Below are 7,989 nucleotides of genomic sequence, written 5' to 3' on the forward strand. Positions count from 1 at the left end.
GGAATGCTTCCTATGTTAGGCATCGACATCCCTGCTAAAAAAAATTTTTTTGAGCTTTTGTCACTTTATTGTTAACCAATGAATGTTATCCAAAATTATAGATGTAATTGTAACTTAATTGTACAACACAAAATTATGCTAATGGTAAAAGCCTGTTGAAATTTACCAAATACTCATTAATATATTTTACATTGCTATATGAACATGTGCTCTCAGTTGCTAATAAGAGTTATAACTGATTTAATCACTATGAAAACCCATATTGCAAATAGTTGTTCCTGTTTAGAAAAATTCACACAGCTTTAAAAATGGATTAAATCCATTTTAATCCTAATCTACAAATAGATTATAAACAGCAAATATAACTGGTAGTTTTTCAACACTGATATCAAACTGATATAGCAATGGTAGTGCACACAATCAAAATGTAGAAAATTAATAAAAATCCAATGGAAGTCCAAGTTTTCACTTACTATGGCAATGGCTTTGATGCTTTGGAAAAGTGAACATTTATGCTTTAACACATGAAGAGCAGAGTTCAACTATTCCTCAAAGGAATGAAAGGAATGGAGGCCTTGGCCTCCAGGACAAGGTTTAAGTGATGATGTTATTATAAATAGGATCTCCTGCAATTTAAGAAATCTGAGAACTCCCATACAGCCTTCTCTCCGGAAAAATTTGAAATAAGCTGTGTAGTCTTGCATAATGTACCCATGGCCCTGGAGTGGCCCCCAATGAAGTGGCCTTCATTGTCAGCAGCCTGTTCCATGCCCACAGGCCTGCCAATAAACTCAAGTGCTACTATTACGTCTACATTACTTGCTTTACCTCACCCAAACAAAACTTTGATTTCTTCATTCCAGTTTCATCACCAGGTAATAGGACAAAAACTGAGATTAATTTCACACATCCAAAAATGCCAATGACCTTTAAATATGGCCAGAAGTATTTGCAGTTATTCGGAAAGATTATTTTTTATCCAAATAACTTTACTGAAATGAAAAACCTCTGGCCATGTGGAAGAGGTTTTGGGGAAAGTAGACCCCAGGATCGACTCTCCTCGGCTCTTTTTTGCAGCTTTTTACTTTCCAATTTTTTAAAGATATTTATTTATTTGAGAGTGAGTGAGTGAGTGAGGATGAGGGAGACTAAGGAGGGAGACAGACTCCCTGTTGAACAAGAAGCCCAATGTGGGACTCAGTCACAGTACCCCAGGATCATGACCTGAGCTGAAGGCAGCCACTTAACTGAGCCAGGTGCCCCTACCTTCCACTTTTCTATCCACCATTTCTTTAAAAAGCATCACATCCCCATAGTGATAGGAAAAACACTGATTTTGGAGCCCACAGGAGCTATTTGCAAAATCCCAGTTCTGCCACTTAGCCATAACCACATGGGTGACTATTAGTTTCCTCTTTTTTAAAAAGATTTTACTTATTTATTCAATTTATTCATAAGAGACACAGAGAGAGAGGCAAAGAGAGAGGCAGAGGGAGAAGCAGGCTCCCTATGGGGAGCCCGATGTGGGACTCGATCCCAGGGCCCTGGGATCACACCCTGAGCCAAAGGCAGACGCTCAACCACTGAGCCACCCAGGTGCCCCTATTAGTTTCCTCTTAATGCCGTAACAAATTACAGCAAACTTTGTGTCTTAATACAAATTTATTTTCTGAAAAAAAATTATTTTCTGGAGTTCTGAAGGTCAGAGTCTGAAATGGGTCTCGAGGCTAAAATCAAAGTGTCAGCAAGTCTGTATTATTTTTATAGGCTCTAGAAGGAATCCAGTTCCTTGCCTTTTTCAGCTTCTAGAGGCTGCCTACATTTGTTGGCTCAGGGCCCCTTCCTTCCATCATCACATTTTCTATTGCCTTTGATCCTTATGCCTCCATATTACAAAGACCTGTGTCACTACATTGGGTCTATGCTGCTGATCCAGAATAATTTCTTCATCACAATGCCTGTAATTGTATTGCCAAGTCTCTTCTTGCCATATAAAGTAACATTTCCACAGGTTCTGGAGGTTGGGACCTGGGCATCTTTGAGAGGCTGTTATGCTGCCTACAACAGTGACCACTGACAAGTTGCCTAAATCTAACCAAACCTCAGTTTCTTCAAGTGCAAAATGAGGATACGAATACTCACCTTGCACAATTGTGAGACTTGCTAGTATTGGGGATAATATTTCCCAAACACCCAAACCACAGTGGTAAATGCTGCTGTTTCCTTGGCCTGAGCATAGGGCTAGACAAGTCAAAGTCTGAAGTTTTAGAGGTCAGTGCCATGGTCAGGGTGTCAACTGGCAAGCTCAGGGGGTTCCCTGAGGGGGAAGGAGGGCAGACTCCAGGAGTGGGCAGCCTGGTCTGAGGATTCCCTGGGTGTCTCAGGGAGAAACGTTCCCCTTGTTAGTGTGCGTTTGGGAGAGGTGGCGCAGCCTCACTGGGGACAAAAGACCCAGCAGGCTCCTTTGAGCTGCTCAGATCACTAACAGGCACTGGGATGCTGGCTGAAGGTGGCGAGAGACGTGGTGCTTGCCTTTTGTTGTGCTGTCACGTGTCCATTTTCTGGGACGTGCCAGCACCTGTCAACAGTGAAGCGAGACCCTCTCCCAGAGGATCAGTGCGGGTCTGTGCCACATACAGATCAATAAAATTTTGGGGTTTTGAAACCTGGCCACACGGCTGAGCAACAACACAGGAGTACTGTGCTGCTCAGACACAGGCAGAGTGAAGGCAGGGATCTGGCTGAAGCCGGGGACACGACACGGGTGATTGTTTGCTCTTCTGTTAGGGTTTCCCGAAGCTGGCAGGCGCAAACATCCGGCTGCAGGAAGTAGACATCCGGCATTCCAGGAAGTAGCAGGAACAACGCCATTCCTGCTGCTGGAGTCCCGGCCCCCCTCCGCTGCTGCCCTTCAGCACTGACCAACTTAAGTGAGCAAAATAGCACCACAAGTGGAGGCCAGAGCCGCTAACACCAAACCCTGCCCTCCTGTGCTCTGCAGGTGCATTAACACTAGGGCAAGTCAGCCTGAGAATCAATGTGTACCAAGTCCCACCCCACAGAAAACCGGTAAGAAACCCTCACAAGCAACAAGTCTACTGATCATAGAGTGCTGCAAAGCTTCAGCCCTAGGGAAAATAGGATCCAGTTTCCTTTGTTTTGTTTTGGAGAGGGAAAGAGAGAAAGGGGAGGGGCAGAGGAAGAGGGAAAGATATAATCTTAAGCAGGCTCCATGCCCAGAGTGGACCCTATGAAGGACTCCATCTCACAACCCTAAGATCATGACTGAGCCAAATCAAGATTTGGACGCTTAACCAACTGAGCTACTTCAGGCTCCCATGAACCTGATGGGCCTAACAGATATATTCAGAACATTTCATCCTAAAGCAGCAGAATACACATTCTTTTTGACTGCATAAAGGACAGTTTCCAGAATAGATCACATATGGGGTAACACTCTGGCCTCAAGTACAAAATATTGAGATCATACCATGCATATATTCAGACCATAATGATATGCAACTACAAGTCAACCACAAAAAAATTAGGAAAGACCACAAATACATGGAAATTAAAGAACATCCTACTGAAAAATGAATGGGTTAACCAGGAAAATAAAGAAGACATAAAAAATACATGGAAGCAAATGACAATTTGCTGATAATTACACAACAACGTTAAACACAACATTCCAAAATCTTTGACATGTGGCAAAGGCTATCCTAAGAGGGAAGTATGTTGCATCACAGGAAAGTATCAAGAAATAAGAAAAGTCTCAAATGCACAACCACCTTACGCCTAAAAGAGCTAGAAATGGAAGAGCAAATAAAGCCTGAAGCCAGCATGAGAAGGGAAACAAAGAGCAGAGAAGAAATAAATGATATATTAACACACACACACAACCCAGTAGAACAGATCAATGAAACTAGGAGCTGGTTCTTTGAAAGAATTAATAAAATTGATAAACCCCTACACAGACTTATGAAAAAGAAAAGAGAAAGGACCCAAATAAAGAAAGTCATGAAGGAAAGAGGAGAGATCACAACACCATAGAAATATAAACAATGATAAGAGAATATTATGAAACATTATATGTTTACAAACTGGGCAATCTGGAAGAAATGGATAAATTCCTAGAAACATACAAACTACCCAAACTGGAACAGAAAGAAATAGAAAATTTGAACAGACCTATAACCAACAAAGAAATGGAATCAGTCATCAAAAATCACCCAGAAAAAAAAAGCCCAGGGCCAAATGGGCTTCCCAGGGGAATTCTGCCAGACATTTACAGAAGAGTTAATACCGATTCTTCTCAAACTGTTCCAAAAATAGAAATGGAAGGAAAGCTTCCAAATTCCTTCTATGAAGCCAGCATTACCTTGATTCCAAAACCAGATAAACACCCCACTACAAAGGAGAATTACAGACCAATATCCCTGATGAACATGGATGCAAAAATTCTCAACTAGATATTGGCCAATCAAATCCACAGTACATTAAAAGAATTATTCTTAATTCTTAATTATTCACCACAACCAAGTAGGCTCTATTCTCTCAGCCCTTTCTTGCCCTTGATATATCTCTTCTATACCCATTTGCCCAGAGTCCTCTGTGATGCCTTAATCACTGGCCAGTGAATAGATCTTATATATTAACTACCAACAATTAATTAAAAGATAATAAAGATCAGATATGAATGTTAGGCCAAAAGAAGGGTCCTCAAAAGATATACACATCAAATCCCTGGAACCAATGAATGTAACCCTAATTGGAAGAGTCTTTGCAGATGCTAATTGGATTAAGCATCTTAAACTGTGGGACCTAAATGCCATTACAAGTGTCCCTATAAGAGAGAGAGAGAAGATCAGACACACAGAAGAGAAGGCCATGTGAAGAGGAAGGCACAGGCTGAGGCAATGTGGCCACAAGCTCAGGGATGTTGGCCATCAGCCACCGGAATCTGGAGAAGGCAAGAAACAGATTCTCCCTCAGAGCTTCTGGAGGGATCATGCCCTGCCTACACCTTGATTTTTGGAATTCTGGCTTCCAGAACTATGGGGGAATAAATTTCTGTTGTTTTAAGCCACTATTTTTGTAGTAATTTGTTACTTAGCACTAGGCTGCACATTAAGACAAGACCCTTGATGGGGGGGGGGGGGGAAGTGCGTGTGTGATAGTATGATTCATTAAATAACCAAAAGGTGGCAGTGCTATGCAGGGTAGAGCAAGGAAACTCCAGTTACTTCACTTCCTCTCCCCTTTGGATATTAACTTGCCTTTCATGACTCCATCTCACTAACTTGGAATCTTCTCTCTGGATCTGAAGAGCTGTAGACTTTGGCCTTGGATATCCACAGGTAGCTTAGATTATAGATATTAGGTTGGGCATATCGAGTGGTGGTAAGCAATGAAATGAAAATCTGTCTTTAAAAAAAAAAAAGAAAAGAAAATCTGTCTTTCAGTACTCTACAAAGCTTGAAGTATCAACAAAGCTGTAATTTTGGGGGGAAGCAATTCAGGTCTCCCTTTAGGAATGTCTTTTGTCAAATGGTGAAGTGGTCAAAGCTAGTGGCCTCTATATTTCTAGCTGCTTCTCTTCAGTAAAAGCCCTTTCTCTTTTACACCCATTGCTCTTTCTGCCCTAGGTCTTTCAATCATAAGGAAGGTAAATTTCTTAGCTAACATCTATGGGCCAAGCATCCTGCTAAGTCCTTCTATACATTTTTATATTTAACCCTTAAAGCAGCATAAAAAAGCTATTACAGGGGCACCTGGGTAGCTCAGCGGTTGAGCATCTGCCTTCAGCTCAAGGTGTGATCCCGGGGTCCTGGGATGGAGTCCTGGATAGAGCTCCCCATGGGAAGCCTGCTTCTCCCTCTGCCTGTGTCTGTGCCTCTCTCTCTCTGTCTTTCGTGAATGAATAATAAATAAATACATAAATACATAAATAAATCTTTGAAAAAAGAATCCTGTCCTTGTTACTCTATTTAATAATTTTCAATTTAGAAAGATTCTATTGAGAACTTTATTTGAAAACAAAAAATTGTTAGGACTGGATTCAGAACTACAATAATCCATAATAGCTTTATCCTTATTCTTCCTAAATGCTGTAGGATGCAATAGGCCATTTATCAAAGGCTTAAATTCCTCCTGCAGGTATTATATAGTAAAATCAAAGATGATTGTAGTAAGTGACATTGGGTCAGTGTCACCTTCTTAATCTGCAAACAAACCTTTACAGTCATTTGTGTCCAGACACATCTACAACAAACCTGTTTTTATAGTTTCATAGTGAATAGATCCTCTAAGCTGTTTTCACTTTTCTTAGGCTAATTCTAACTCACTCAAGTTAAGTTGCAATTGATTCAAATCAACACATATGTAGCTTCCAGAACCCCCCTTTTTTTAACCTCAACAATTAGAATGAATGTTATTTTAGACATAAAAATTAAATCTATCCAATCATGCAGATCCCTTCTGGGATTCAATGAACCATTTTATGCTTAGAAATTTATCCTCACGGGATCCCTGGGTGGCTCAGCGGTTGAGCGCCTGCCTTCAGCCCAGGACATGATTCCGGAGTCCCAGGATCGAGACCCACATCGGGCTCCCTGCACGGAGCCTGCTTCTCCCTCTGCCTGTGTCTCTGCCTCTGCCTCTCTTTCTCTGTCTCATGAATGAATGGAATCTTTAAAAAAAAAGAAATTTATCCTCACTATATTACTTTTTATCTCATGACTCATATCTTATGTCTACTTTGAATTCATAATTTATTTGAGTCTCACTGTACCAGTATTTCATTCTTAGTATTTTTCCAGGTTTCCTGAAATATTACTGACATACAACGTTGTAAAAGTTTAAGGTATACAATGTGTTGATTTGATAAACTTATACATTGCAAAATGATTAGCACTATAGTATTCTTGAAGTTTTCAATGGTCCTTAGGAAAAAGCAATACAGTATTGCCCTAACTTCATATTTATTGGTAGAATGATTAGGGTGCACTGGTTTAGTGAGTTACCCATCATAAATATATCAAATGAGATCATAGATATGAAAGTCTTTGGAAACAGTAATCAACTACACACATGTTAAGTTATATTATTACTGCTATTATTTTTAAAATAAATATCACAAGAAGAGAAATCCAAAGAATGTTTAATGATTAAATTTTGGGGGCAGCCTGGGTGGCTCGGCAGTTTAGTGCCGCCTTCTGTCCAGGGCCTGATCCTGGGGTCCCGGGATGGAGTCCGGCCTCGGGCTCCCTGCATGGAGCCTGCTTCTCCCTCTGCCTCTGTCTCTGCCTCACTATCTTTCTCTGTCTCTCAGAACCCAGTGCTTCTCAAAAGTTTAATGTCCATAATAATCTCTGAGGGATCTTGTTAAGATGCATATTTTGGTTCAGTAGGTCTGGGGCAGGGCCTGAGTGTCTGCATTTCTGACAGTTCCCAGTGGTGTGCATGTTTCTTATCTATAGACCACACTGTGAGTGACAAGGAATAATTTTGGCTCTTCCTTTTAAACCCAATCACTAATATTATTATTAAGAGCAAGTATGTGGTTACAAGGAAATATATTAAGTAGGTGGAGACATTGTCCCTTTCCCACAAATAAAGAGCTGGTACTGAAACTCTGGTTTGGAAGATGAGCTTGAATATCATCCAGGTGGGCCCATATAGATAATTCTAAACAGAGAGATTTCTATCCATTTTTTTCAGTATCTGTAAAGAAGAAAATTTCAGATATTTTTAATAAAATAAGCTTAATCTATTTCTACCTTTACTGGCAAAGGAAAATTTCTCTTTTCCTCATCTAAATCCTTTTTTTTTCTGTTCCAATTAAAACCTCTTATTATTTCAGATTTGTTGACAGAGAAATTAACTACATACATTTCCAAATATGTTTTTTTTTAAAAAAATTACAGTTCCAATGGCTTCATGTAAAAATACCTGTAGTAATCTGCAGAGCTTGGCACACACTGGGAT

This window comes from Canis lupus, chromosome X (assembly GCF_011100685.1).
Source record: "Canis lupus familiaris isolate Mischka breed German Shepherd chromosome X, alternate assembly UU_Cfam_GSD_1.0, whole genome shotgun sequence".
Classification (NCBI taxonomy): domain Eukaryota; kingdom Metazoa; phylum Chordata; class Mammalia; order Carnivora; family Canidae; genus Canis; species Canis lupus.